This window comes from Globicephala melas, chromosome 13 (genome assembly GCF_963455315.2).
Source record: "Globicephala melas chromosome 13, mGloMel1.2, whole genome shotgun sequence".
NCBI classification, from domain to species: Eukaryota; Metazoa; Chordata; class Mammalia; order Artiodactyla; family Delphinidae; genus Globicephala; species Globicephala melas.
In genome coordinates, this window is record NC_083326.1 from 83,134,101 (window position 1) to 83,148,983 (window position 14,883).

Genomic DNA, 14,883 nt, shown 5'->3' on the forward strand with positions numbered 1-14,883 from the left:
CCACTGAGAAGTGTGGGCTGACTAGCAGAGCAAGGCCGCCAGGCTTCAAGGAAAAAGCTTCCACAAAGCCCGAGGACTTCAGTCCTCGGAAAGTTATACCGGCCCCCTCGGCCACCCATACAAACAACTGTGGCTAAAATAAGGCAAAAAATGAACAGAAGCAAAAGCACACTGAGGAGAGGACAGGAAAAGAAACAGGCAGGAGGGAAGGCTACCTTAAAAGGAACTAAGGGAGCCCGGGGTCCAGCCAGAGGGATGTCTGGCAGACGCACCCCCATCCAGCCCTTCCAAGGCCTCCCAGGACGGCCCGGTTCGTTCGTGACACCAGAACTTCATCTGCATCTGGGTAGCCCCAGCCAGCCAGATGACTCAGCCATCCCTAAGAGACTGAATTACACCAAGGGCTCGCTGTTTATTCAGAGAGAGGCAAGAAATGCCTTTGAGAAAGAGCAGGATCATTACCAGGGAAATGTGAAGGATGCCTCAGTCCCCACCAAGCTGGCTCGGGAGGTGTCCTCATGCTGGTTTCTAACAGGAGTTCATGGTGTCCTTCCAACAAGCAGACTTTTCTTACCAGCATCTCCTTCCCACTCAACATGGTGGCCTCGGGGAGACCAGAGCTGGGACCTGTGACAAACCCCGGGGAGGACTCTGACAGCCCCGTTCCCGAGAATGAGGAAGGTCCGACCCTCCTCAAGTGGCTTCCATCGCCCAGGATTAGTGCTGAGCTGAAATAACGGGGTGCCAGCCTTTGTAACAACAGCTCAGTGGTGTGCGAATGTGTTCAAAACTTCTCGGAGATTCCGCAGAAGGACCCTGCGAGGATGAGGTTAGGATCCCTCCCTCACAGATGAGGACATTCTGGTCCCGAGAGGCTAAGCAACTCATCCTAAAACCCCGCAGCCGGCAAGCGGCACAGCCAGGCTCGGGACCAGGTCTCCTGACTCCCGGTCACACCTCCGTGACCGAAATGCTAAATGGGCGGCTAAGCTCTAAGGTGATCCTGGATACTGAGCCATGCACCATTATTCCTGCATTTCCCAGGAATCTGGGCTCCAGGAGGCAAAGGAGATCCTGGCAGTTGCCTGAGGCTGCCAGGGTGTTACTGTCATTTCTAACCAGAAAATAAGGTCACTGGCTTGTGGACACCCGAGCAAACAGGTGCCAGAGGTGTCCCTTCCGGTAACGTTGACAAACCAGCTCCCACCTGGGTAAGTGATGGCGGTTTCGTTTTTATTTTTTGACTTGGCCATCATACCATCTTATTACTTCTAATTATTTTTCAGTGTATCTACTTTGAACACCTCAGCTGTATCCATCTCAAAACATCAATTGTGCAACTTTGTTTCTAAGAGTTCTGTTCTGCTTCTTTCCTAGCCCCTGGCACTGGCTTCACTCTGGAGTGACGATTATTAGTGGGAGAGGGTTTGCTTGGCCACTGACATTAAGGGAAGGCCTCTTAGAGCAGCATCTTCTAAATGCTGTTTGGCCCCAAAATCTCTTTTTGACACAACCTCCAGTAGCATTCTGTGCTCCTCAAACACACTTTGGGTAATGCTGTAGAGTGTTGTAGATGTTATCATGCATCTATGTCTACCCCTCATCGCTATGTTTTTAACAGTAATGGATATTGAACTTTATCAAATGCTTTTCGGACATCTATTGAAAGCATCTAAGTTCTTTTCTTCTTCTTTTTTTTCCTTTTGGTAGGTCTCCTAGTGTTTTATCATCTGCTTATGACTTTGAGGCTGGTCCACAACCCAATGTAACAAGCCCTTTGCTGGGTGCCAGAATGGGGGAGCACAGAGAGAGACACCCAGAAAATAGCTCTTGCCTACAGAGGAAAGGGAGGGGAAAAGAACATGAAGAACACACACACACACACACACACACACACACACTATCTGAATGGTAGGCTAGTATTTGTGAATTCATGTATCACACACAAGGCACAGTGAGGACCCCAGGAACCACATATGAGTCAGGTTAATCACGGAGAGCTTCCTGCAGAAGGTGGCAGGGGGGATTTAGAGACAGGCTGGAAATGAGGGCATCTGGATTTGAGTCTTGCCCCACATGGAGTCCAAGGGCATGATTTCCTCGCCTATAATTTTCTCAGCAATAAAACAGTAATAATCACAGACCAAGAGACCTTCAGAGGCACCCAGTTTAGCCTCCTTCATTTGCAAACTCCAGAGGCCGGGGTTCAAAGAGGAGAGCTGATTTGTCCAAGATCACCGAGCCATCCCTACCGTCTTTCTTGGTTCCAAGGGGAGGGGGAGAGAAGCAAAAAAACTTTGAGATCTTGGGTAGAAAGGAAGCAGAGAAAACCCAGTGTGTCGTGACTCTTTCCCTTAATAAACGTTATTGTTGCCACCCTGAAAGTTGGCTGAGTCAGGAGGCGGCCAGAGGGCTAGACTCAGGGTGCAGAGGCCAGCGGTCAGAGGAGCCTGGCTGGGAAGAGGGGAAGATTCTGGAGGCCCCCCCCCCACAGCAGCCCCAGGTCTTCTGCATCAACACACCTGCACAGACATACAAGGATGGCTTTCACAGGTATTCATTCACTCACCTATTCATTCAACAAGTATAGAGACTATACTGAAGAGTGTACCCCCCAATTCATGTCCTTCTTAGAACCTGAAAATGTGACCTTACGTGGAAATAATATCTTTGCAGATATAATTAATGTGAGGTCAAACTGGATTGGCGGTGTGGGGTGGGGGGGCTGGATCCAGTATGACTGGTGTTCTTATAAAAAGGGAGGAGACACAGAGACACTCGCACAGAGGGAAGGCAACCATGTGAAGACAGGCAGAGATGGGAGGGATGCAGCTATACGCCAAGTAACACTGAGGATGCCCGGCCGCCACCAGAAGCTGGGAGCGAGGGATGGGACAGATTCTCCCCCCACGCCCACAGAGGAACCAATCCTAAATCTGGACTTGGGGTCTCCTGGACTGAGAAAGAATAATTCCTATCGTTTTAAGCCACCCAGTTTGTGGTGCTTGGTTACACAGCCCTGGGTTAGGAGCCCCAGGGCTTTCCCCACGGAACAGGGGGCCCTGGGAGGCAGAGGGAGTGTTTGGCCTGGAAGCCCTCAAATCACATCATCCTCCCCCGCCCCGATCAACAGGCCTCGTCCTCGCAGCCACCACGCTGCCCACAGCCTGTGACCGAGCATCGCAGTACCTCCCCGGGCCAGACACAGGAACCCCAGCTTCATTAAGCCGCGAGGCACCAGGTACCACACTAGGCACTTGCACACACATCGTCCTTTAAACATCAGGGTCAGCCAGAAGACAGGTGAGGACACAGCAGCTCCGAGAGAGAGCAGGTCGGTGGCAGAATCACACTCCAAGTCTGCACGGCTGTCTGCACGGGGGGGTGTGGGCGATCCTTTGGCACACTTCCCAGCTCCCCCGGGGCTGCAGCACCTGCCCCCGGCAGGCCCATCTCCCACTCGCTCTGCAGCTGTGGGGACCCCAGGCAGTTGCCATCCAGCCTTTGAAAAGGTATTTATCTTTCCACTCCCTGAGACCGAGTGAGAGCCATAAAAGGCCATGCCCGACGTCAGGTGCACAAGCGTTCCATAGAGACAGATGTCGTTCACACACAGCGATCGGGCCTGGCCAGTGGCTGCCAGGGTGCGTCCCCCAGAGGGCACGAGAGCCTGGGGTGCAGACTCACTGCTGAGCTGGGCGGCCTTGGCCAGGCCACAGGTGCGGGTGTCTCATATGCAAAAGCAAGGTGTGGTCCAGCCCAAGGCCCACCTGAGGTTCTAGCACAAGACTGAGAGTTTTGTTTGGGTACCGTTTTAATCTTTTTTTTTTTTTTCTTTTGGCCGCACAGCTCTGGCACGTGGGATCTTAGTTCCCCAACCAGGGATCGAACCCGTGCCCCCTGCAGTGCAAACACAGAGTCTTAACCACTGGACTGCCAGGGAGGTCTCCCATTTTAATCATCTTTAAGTGTACAGTTCAGTGGCATCGATGATATTCCCAGTGTTGTGCAACCACTATTGCCATTTCCAGAACATTTTCATCACCCCAAACAGAAGCTCTGTCCCCACTAACACCCTCCCCACCCAGTCCCTGGTGAGCACCATTCTCCTTTCTGTCTCTGAATTTGCCTATTCTAGGCACCTCACACAAGTGGAATCATACAACATGGTCCTTTCATGTCTGGCTTGTTTCACTCAGCATTCTGTTTTTGAGGTTCATCCGTGCGGTAGCCTGTGTCAGGGCTTCATTCCTTTTCGTGGCCATGTAATGTTCCATCGTGTGGATATACCCCATTTTGTTTATCCATTCATCAGCTGATAGGTTGGGTTGTTTTCACCTTCTGGCGATTGTGAATAATACTGCTGTGAACACAGGTGTATAAATACCTGTTTGAGTCCCTGCTTTCAATGTTTTGGAGTATAATAACCCAGGAGTAGCACTGCTACTAATATTATATTGTAGGGATAGACCACATTCTGGTTATCCATTCATCAGTTGGTAACCCTGTGGGTTTTTTTTTTTCTTTTTGGCCGCACCTCGCACGCTTGCAGGATCTTAGTTCCCCGACCAGGGATGGAACCCGCACCCTCAGCAGTGGAAGCGCGGCGTCCTAACCACTGGACCGCCAGGGAATTTCCAGTAACTGCGCTTAACCGTTTGCGGACCCACCAAACTGTTCCACAGCAGCTGCACCATTTCACGTTCCCGCCAGCAGGGCGCAAGGACTCCCATTTCTCCACACCCTCGTCAACACTTGTTATTTTCTGCTTTGGGATAATAGCCAAGCCGGAGATTTCAGAAGAAGGGAGGAGGCTAGTGCCTCAGGAGTCCCAGACACAGCCCGCTGGTGTCCGTGCGCTTCCGGCCCACCGCTCTGCGCAGAGCTGCAGGAGCACGGGCTGGGGAGTCAAGAGAATTCCACGCCAGTTCCAGCACCGGTGCTTATGGCTGTGCAACGCTGGTCAAATACTTTAACCACTCTGAGCCTCAGGTCTGTCCTCTGTGGGAACAGAGCTAACGAGCCCAGTGCACTTCCCGCAGGAGGCGGGGCTGTGAATCTGTGACAGCAACAGAAGAAAGAGTATTTTCAGAAACTCTACAGGGGGGACACATAGGTGGTAGAAAGCGGGGTGGTTTCAACCTCCTTTGATAGATCTTTTATGATAATGTATGGGCAGGACTAGAATACTTTCCCCTTCAACCTCTTCTTTCTCTGCCTTTGAATGGAGAAGCCAAAATACAGGAAAAAGTAGAAAGACAAAGAAGGAGTAGAAAAAATTCTAGATGACCTATTAAGGGCAGCCTTGGCCTCAGAATAATTACTGGACACACACACACACACACACACACACACACACACACGTACCAGTGTACACACAAATACACACACACACCCAGCACTTGAACCTCACTGTGGATTCAAAGTTTGCCCAAATCAATTATGTCGCCAGATCCAGAGAAGCAGGTATATGGCAGGAATTAGCATCCCAAATTTTCAGGGGAGGAAATGAAGACCCGGGGAAATGAGGCAACCCTGCCCAAGGTCACCCAGCACAGCCGAAGTGGAGCCTTCAGACTCTTGTGCAGTTTAGCCAAAGCACAAGATGGCTGTGGACACTGGGCTCCACGCAGGGTGTGGGCCTAGGGCTAGTTCTTCTACAGCAGCAGCAACATCTGTCTGTCTGTCTGTCTGTCTCTGTCTCTGTCTCTCTCTCTCTCTCTCACACACACACACACACACACACACACACAGTGACTGAGGTCTCCACCGAGCAGCCCAGGCCACGTTCCAGAAAAGAAAGAGGACCCTCTTTCCTCACCGGCAGGAAAAGCACGGAGCCTCATGGGCCCCCAGCTGGCATCTCCATAGTGACAGAATCACAGAAGATGTGGGGCTAAAAATAAAGCCTCCACCTTCTGAAACCCCCATCTGCTCAGCTCCAGCTGCAGGAGGGCTCGGTGATGCTGAGTGGCCAACACCTAAACAGCAAGGAAGGCCCCTCCGCCCTGAGAACAGGGGACAGCACACCTGGGACACCAGGAACGAGAGACCATCTGTGCTCCCATGAAAGAGTTTTCCACAGTCGTCACCCACGGGTTCCCAGACAAACCGGCTCCGTGTGAGTCACGCCAGCAAGCAAAAGGCACCCTGACCTCCGGGCACAAACGTTCCCGCACACGCACAAGCACCCCGTCCATGGCAGGCCTCCGGAGGCACCTCTTAAGCCTTGAAAGTACAAAGTGTTCCTTTTCCAAAGGCACCAAGGCTTTTTAAGTTTCCTCACTTAAAAAGAGAAGATTTACAAAACGCCTAGCTCCCCAGGTAGGCTCTGAAAAACCTACTTAACTCCAAAATGGGTGCAGTGTGTGGTAAATGGTCTAAGGTAGCCGTTTAGCCAAGAGCTTCAGAGCCAGACTGCCTGGATTTGAATCTACCAGCCATGTGACCTTGGGGAAGTCAGCTTTCCCCTCTGGGCCTCAGTTTTCTCATCTGTACAATGGGGTTAACTACAGAGGACCATTGAGGACCTAGCGGAGAGTAAGTGCCCCAAGAGCTCAATCATTCAGTGGCCCGGTGGGTCATGTTCTTGTTGGCGGGCCAGCCTGAGAACCCAATAGTGAACGGACATCCCAACTGAGAGCAGCCTTTCAAGGTGCCAGCTGTGCATCAGCTGGGAACTCTCCGTATTAGCCAGCACTTTGCACACACTGAATGCCCCCCGTCCCACTCTCCATCTACATGACCTTCCACAAATCAACCCCCAGCCTCAGCTTATCTTCCGAATAATCTATAACACGGATCACAACGTATGATTCCTAGTACGATTATTAACTATATTACGGCTAATTTTAAACGGCCTTAAAATTCTCAAATAGCACACAACAAGTGCAACTCCTCATTAGTCAGGCAGCCCTAAGTTAATAATTAAGCAGCCTTAATTGGTGGATATGGAACTGCAGGGCACAGCCTCCTAGGCACCACTGCACATGGAACTGGCCCGGCCCGGTAATGGATTTCCTAAATCAGCTCACAGAGCTAATTCGCATGGAAAGTTAATTAGCCTAATGAAGGCAAGTGTGACTTAGTGAATTCCAGTCTGACTTTCTGCTCTGACTCAGCCACCCCAGGAGGCTGCCAATGTCATCCTCCTGGCTTCGATTTCTTGGAGCTCCAAGGAGGGGCCCCAGGAGGCAGTGCTGCAGGGAACCATGCGTCCCCGGCTCCCCTACTACTATCAGCTGGGAGTCAGCAAGTGCTCAGAAGGCCACTAAGAGGCAGGACACACCTTCTTGTGGGGCTGACTCTGGAACCTCTGCAAGGGAGGGAACTTTCCAGCAAGTGGAAGTCACAAGTGAGTCCCAGGAGGGTGGAGGGCCAGGCACCACCCACCCTCATAGCCTATGACTGATGAAGACCAGGGCTGTCCCTGTCCAGGAAGACAGCAGCTCCCGTGTGCAGGGCAACTGACAGTCCACAAAACCACCCTCTCATCCAGACTCTCACTGCATCCTCCCCTGGGAGGGAGCATCGCTGCCCCTGTTGGATGGATACAGAAACCGAGGCACAGGAAGGTGCGATCATCAAAGGCCATTCACCTTGGAAATGGTGCAGCTCTTGCCTCCCAGACCCCTAGGCCCTCCTAGTTCAGCTGTCTTTCACTGTTCCCCATCCAGGGGCAAGCCAAAGTCAACACCTCGCTGGCCCAGAAATGGCCCGAGTGTCCATCAACAGACGAACAGATAAACAAAAGGTGGTCTATCTATATGGTGGAATATTACTCAGCCATGAAAAGAAAGGAAATTCTAACACATGCTACAGCATGGATGAACCTGAAGGACATTCTGCTCAGTGAAATAAACCAGACGTGAAAGGACACACACTGTATGATTCTACTTATGCGAGGTACCCAGAGGAGTCAAATTCACAGAGACAGAAAGTAGAATGGTGGGTGCCAGGGGCTGGAGGGAAGAGGAAATGGGAAGTTGTTGTTTAATGGGGACAAAACTTCAGTTTGGGAAGACGAAGAAGTTCTGGACACGGATGGCAGTGATGGTTGCACAACGATGTGAATGTACTTAATGTCACTGAACTGTATGCTGAAAAGTGGTTACGATGGTAAATGTGATGTTATGTGTATTTTACCACTCAAAAAAAAAGAATGAAGCACTGATACGTGCTACAACATGGATAAACCTCGAAAACATTTTGTTACATGAAAGAAGCCGGACACCAAAGGTCACACGTTGTACGATTCCATTTATGTGAAATGTCCAGAATAGGTAAATCTATAGAGACAGAGAGTAGATCAGTGCTGGCCAAGGGCCAGGGGAGGAGAGAGAATGGAGGATGATTGCTAACGGGCCTGGGGTTTCCTTTCGGGGTGGTGAGGATGCTCTAGAATTAGACAGAGGTGGTGGCCGCACAGCATTGTGAATGCGCTATATGACACTGAATTGCACACTTAGAAATGGTCAGTTCTATGTTACATGAATTTCACTTCAATTTTTAAAAAAAAGAAGGAAAGGAAAGAAACTCTCCCGTTCTCTGGCCTTCTCTCCTCCTGCATCCAAAGCCTCACCCGGTGCCCTCTTTTTCTGCTGGGCATCTGTCCAGCGGCCCTTCCTGCCCCTTCCGTGCACTGCACACACTGGAACCTCCATTTTCCCTCTGCGTCCAGGTGTGAGCACAGCCAGGGGATTGGAATCCTTCTGGGTGTGTGTCCTTCCGAGCAGGTTAGGATTCTAGTGAGAGCAGGAGAAATCTGGAAGGCAGCCTCCTGGGAGAACAGGTGGGCCAGACCACCTTCCCCGAGTTTTTCTTCGTCAGAGGCTTCATTAAGCCCTCTTCCAAGCTCGGAACAAGGCAAGGTGCTCCGAGGAAGCCAAAAAGGTATAACTCGGCCCTGCCCCTGGGAGCCCCCGCCCGGCCCAGCTGGGACGCCTGGGCCCCGGGAGCTACACCAAGATAACAACAGTCCGGGGAGTGGCTCATACAGTGTGGGGAGCCCCAGGGAAAAGCAGACCCTCTAACTCTTGCTGAAGGGACCCCAGAGGCTCCCACAGGGACCCACCTGTGTCTCTTCTCCGCCTGGCGGCCACAGGCCCTTCAGCTCTCCCAGCTCAGAGGACATCGCAAGGCAGCCACCTACGGTGCAGGTGGGAGAGACAAAGCGTTGGCCTCTACCTCCTGCCCCACCTGCCGCTGCGTCCTGACCAGGCCACTTTGGGTCCCTGCTCTTTCTCTAACGAGCAAGGAGAAGGTCAGAAGTGGGGCAGGAAGAGGGGGACAAGCCAGAGCAAACTGACCCAGCCCCAGCTGAGAACCCAGAGTGGGTGGTGAGCAGGGCCCACCCTCATGGACAAGCCCCAGCCCACTCTGAACTGTGCCCTTTTAAAAACATGCCTGTCCCACCCCCATAAACGGGGTTCCTAACTCAGCCAGTCTGAAAGCGGCTCTGACCTGAGGGAAGGAAAAGGCACCACTTCCCAAGACCTCAAAGGCACACAGTTGGTGGAGCCTCTGACCACAGCCTCCTAGGCGTGTGGCTACAAGACTTGACAACAGGATCCCAGTGGGGGCTCCAACTCAGGTACGTGGCCGTGACCCCAGAGCGTGCAACCCTATCTTGGGGAATCTAATCCTGCTCTAAATCCATGGTGCCTTTTGGCCTCTTTGGAGAGCAAAAGCTACAGAACAAAAGGAGAGAAATTCTGTTTTCCTCTCTGGAAAAAAAGAAAAGCAACAAAAAACTCACACAAACCCAAACTGAAAGCTTCTGGGCACTGCTCAGACCGAACCAGATCAGGAAATACTGATGGATTTTTTTTTTTTTTCTTTTTTGCCACACCGCGTGGCTTGCGGGATCTTAGTTCCCAGACCAGGGATCGAACCCGGGCCCTCAGCACTGAACGTGCAGAGTCCTAACCACTGGGCCACCGGGGACATCCCCTGATGGATTTTAAAAACAACAACGTAACAACATGGCAGGGGCCATGTAATGGACGTGACAACGTGAACTTGAAGAATCGAGGACCCCGATTAGGACAAGAATCCTGGCCAGCAGGTAACCTCCTCTGTGGTTGGCCCAACTCATGACCTCCCTGAGCTGTAGTGTGCCCGTGTATGAAACACGACAGCTGAAAGCACTGAGCGCCAAATCATGACCTCTTCGAGCCTCAGTTTCCTCACCTGTAAAGTGGGCACAGCAGCACTTCTGGGTGTCAAATGAAGCACAACGGGCAGAAGCACTCCGTGCCATGGAGGGTGTTACACAAAAGGCGGATGAATGAGAAAGGCCGCTTTGCCTCTGGACCTCTAGCCACCGCCTCCCCACAAATGGTCATCAGGCCCTGAGTCACCACCAGGCCACTATGCTGGGCACCAGGGACTCAAAGACAAATAAGCCAAGGTCCCTCCGCCTGCAGAGCAGCTGGGCTAGACCAGATATCCCTATGGTTTGGAGAGGGAAGGCCTGCCGCCTTCTCCTTGGGCAGGAATCTCAGTATTCAGAAAAGTCTATCATGAAGCATCAATCTGGTTGGGTACAGGATGGGTACCATTATCAGCCTAAACCCTCCAAACACCAGTCCTGCAGCTCCCAGGCCACCAGGACAAACCTGAGTGAACCGAACATCCCAGATTTCACAAGCCGGCCTCCAGTTTACAACCATGTGGTGAGTCTCAATCCTGCTCCACGCCCAGCCTGGGGTGGTAAGGTTTCAGGGAAACGGAAAGTCATTCCTCCTGAAAGGTCAAACCCTTGGACTTGGTTTTTTCCCACGCTCCTTCCGGCTCCCCTATTCTCCTAAGATGCTGAATTCCTGTTTTCCTCCCTGCTGGAAAGTCAGACAGAACATTCCTCAGGAAAGGGGACAGTTTGCCGGGAGAAATAACAGAGGTAAAAAGAGAGAGAAATGGGTGTAACTGGTGCTCTAAACCTTGGTACCCAAGGAGTGCAGAGCAGACGCGCTGGTCAGCATGCGTCACCATGACCTCACGATGCTCGGTGAGTCACCCGAGTGAGGCTGGGACCCGAAATGAAACGAGCAGCTTGGGAGCTCAGCTGAATACTGATGTGGGGATCTGTTCACCACCTCCCTTGCTACTCCTAGCAGCAAATGCCCAGGCTGCGTGGCCCCCTTTCCACACCAGGTTAGTGCAAATCGTGCTCTGGACCAATGAAACAAGCCACCTCAGAACTCTGCTTCACTGGGTTGGAAAATGTCACAGGAGTAGGGGAAGAAATGAGACCTTAAGTTATGCATGTCCATTTGATGGCTCAACAAGGGGGAATGCTTTCAGAACTCTTGAAGCTTTTGTTATTAATGGTGTTTTAGTGTTGGGTTCTTAAACACATCAAACAAATTTCCTTCAAATTGGTAGTTACCGACTGCCATGGGGAAGGCTGCAGACCTCCCACCTCCCAGATGGCTCAACCACAATGAACGTGTGGCCTGTCAGATGCACAGCACTGATGAACTAACTGAAATATGCTTTAAGAAGCAAACCCCAAATAAATGTGAAATAGCTGTTTCCTTATGCAAGAGCCCCGAACTGCCTCCATGGCTGGCCGTCCCTGCCAACTGAACGGTCCCCGGGGCTCCTGCTTCCGTGTGGTTTTCAAAAGACTTAAATGCTTTTTGTCCATTGTGATTACCCAAGAGGGAAAAATTCTAATTGCAGAAAATGTCTGGTATCTCTCCCTCTTATGGAAAAAAAAAAAAAAAAAACCCGCAAGTGAAAAGTCAACTCACAAAGTGCCCAGCAGGACAGAAGAGAGCAATGGACCAGCCAGCGATAAACCGGCCTCGAGCGCGCCTCCCCATCTGCGGGAAGCCCCGCCTCCCCGGCAGCCCCGCGCCCGGATGGAAGCTGTTCCCTGTTGGAAATGGGAATGGCCGCCTATTTCTACCCCGATGCCTAGCCCCTGACCCCAACCCTTCAAGGTGGGTTTTCAAGGGTCTGTAAAGAGATAGCAGAGGGACAGCTGGCAGCCCCCACGGAGTAGCCCTCCCTCCACCCGCCTCACGCAGGGCCCTGGCGCCTGGTGGGCGCTCCCTGGGGCCTGACTCCTTCGTGGACCATGGCCAGGTGAGGCCAGGAGGCTGCAGGGCCTGACTCAGTCCAGCAGGGCAGCAGCGGGAGAGAGCTCTCGCCCTGCTCCACAGCACAGCCGATGAGTCAGCCAGACCCTACAGAGACTTGGGGGAAAGCCCCCCAGCTGCAGAGAGAGAAAATTCCATCCTTCGCGGGGAACCATTTCCAAAAAGGGAAATAAAGAACCTGGGAGAGAAGAAAGAGCAATAATCCCTATTACTTATGTACCAACTCTTCACAGGGCACACGAGGCAGAACATTTTTGGAAAGGTTTCCAGGACTAAGAAGGAGTAAGAAAGCCAGGATTTGAGGGTTGGGAACCCGGGAAGCCCCGTGCTGGCCTGAAATGCCTCAAGAGAATCATTTCTGGGACTTCCCTGGTAGTCCAGGAGTTAAGACTCCAGTTCCCAATGCAGGGGTCTGGGGTTTGATCCCAGGTCAGGGAACTAGATCCCGCAGGCTGCAACTAAAGACCCTGCATGCCACAAGGAAGATCTTGCACGCGGCAACAAAGATCTGCGTGTCGCAACTAAGACCCGGTGCAGCCAAATAAATAAATATATATGTATTTTTTAAATGGTAAAAGCTTAAAAAAAAAAAAGAAAAGGATCATTCCTTTGGGCAAAGGGCTGCCCTTGGCGCCTCCCAGCAAAGACCAGTTAGTTCTGTTAGACGTGGGGCTGCCGACACCCCCTTGTGTACGAGAACACGGGACCTCCTGCGGAAAGGGGAGATGGGTGCCCTTCTGGAAGGGATATAGGAGGGCGAGGTGGGGAGCCTATGCCCGGATATTTCTCCTTCCTCTGGCACCCGAGACAGAGCAAACACAAGAAACTGCGGCCCTGGCCTTCATTCACCAAGTAATTACTGAGCGTCCACGAGGGGCCCTGTTCTGTACACTGGAGTTACCATGGGGGTAAACACAGTGACAAAGACGGCAGATGGGTCATTGCGGTGGGGGTGGGGGGGTAGCACGAGGAGGAAAGAATCTCATCGCGAACGCTGCAGGAGCTGAGAGGAAAGAACCACACTTGGGATCAGCCAGGAGTGGGTGCAAGTCTTGGCTCGGCCCCAGCCACCTGTGCAAACTCCAACAAGTCACTAACCTCTCTGAGCCTTTTTCCTTTCTGTAAAATGTGGCAACAGTCCCTCCTTATCTCTCCGGAATGCTGTGTTGTGGAACCACTTTGTATAAACTGTCCTTACTCATTATTCACGGATTCCCGTATTTACGAATCCGCCCACTTGCTACAGTTTACTTGTAACCCAGAAACTGACGATCGCCGCGCTTACGAGGTCATTTGCAGACATGCACGGGGTGGAGGTGGGGGGGGGGAAACTGAGTCACCCAACGCCCAACGTGCAGCACAGGTCAAACAAGGTGGCCCTCTGCCTCCTGTTTCAGTTCAAACTGTCAACAAGTGTCCTTTCCGTGGTCCATGTACTGCCACAGTTTTCACACTTTGGTGCTTTTTTTGTTAGTGATTTAACATGGCCCTGAGCATGAAGCTAAAGCACTGCCTAGTGCTCAGAGCTGCTCAGAGCCGAGGAGGCTGTGATGTACCTTATGGAGGAAACTCGTGTGTTAGACGAGCTTTGCTCAGGCGGGAGTGATAGTGCTGTTGGCTGAGTTCAGTTAATGAATCAGTAATATATAATAAATTAGGCATCTTTAAAGAGAAACACACATAAGAGGGTTATGTATTGATCGGAGGACAAATACGTTGTGACCAGAGGCTGGCGGGAACCTAACTCCGCATTTCCCCTAAGAGCAGTGGTTCAGGGCCCTTGACAGAACTGCCAGGAATGGGCCTCGACTGTGTGCACACGTGACCTAAGATGTGTCATACTCGAGGGCTTCCGCTCTGTGAGGCCATCGCTCCTGCAGCTGACTATGAGCATCACTCGGGATGGAAATCAGCCTCGGGGTCCCCGAGTCCTGCGGCTTCTTTCCATAACTCTCTGCCTTTCCCCTGCACGCCCAACTCCCAACACCTTCCCACAAGAGGGAAGCGGGACCTCGGAGCTTCGGGGCTTCGGCGAGGAGTGGGTGTGAAACCGCTTTCCTGATGCTCTTCCCCAAAGCTCTTGCTTGGGTTTGATTTGTCTGTTGCTGGAATCCTGCCTGTTGGTTCATTTTGTTTCTGTCCTCTGGCAAGGGCAGTTTATTGTGTTTTTTTGTTTTTTTCAAATTTAATTATTATTCTGACGAACTTCATTTCAACGGTAACTATATTTTTTGTTTGTTTTTAAACGATTAAAGCAATTTTTACTTTTTTTGAATTTCTTTTTATACAGCAGGTTCTTATCAGTTATCTATTTTATACATATTCGTGTATATATGTCAATCCCAATCTCCCAATTCATGCCAGCACCACCACCACCTCCCCTGCCACTTTCCCCCCTTGGTGTCCATACGTTTATTCTCTACATCTGTGTCTCTACTTCTGCCCTGCAAACCGGTTCACCTGTACCATTTTTCTAGGTTCCACATATATGCGTTAATATACGATATTTGTTTTTCTCTTTCTGACTTACTTCACTCCGTATGACAGTCTCTAGATCCATCCACGTCTCTACGTTTGTTTTTTTAATACTTATTTATTTGGCTGTGCCAGGTCTTAGTTGCAGCATGTGGGATCTTTAGTTGCTGCATGAGGGATCTAGTTCCCTGACCAGGGATGGAATCCGGGCCCGCTGAACTGGGAGCGCAGAGTCTGGACCACAATGCCAGCTCTCCTCCCCAACAGTGCTCTTTCTGCCTTTGGTCATAAAGGCTTAGCA

At 51.5% G+C, this 14,883-nt stretch overlaps 1 protein-coding gene across 1 annotated transcript in view; it reads right to left on the bottom strand.

Moving 5' to 3' along the window:
• The window catches only part of PITPNM2 (phosphatidylinositol transfer protein membrane associated 2), a 144,658-nt gene that overhangs the window by 125,453 nt on the left and 4,322 nt on the right, over positions 1-14,883 (bottom strand). The gene's annotated exons all lie outside the window — the stretch shown is intronic.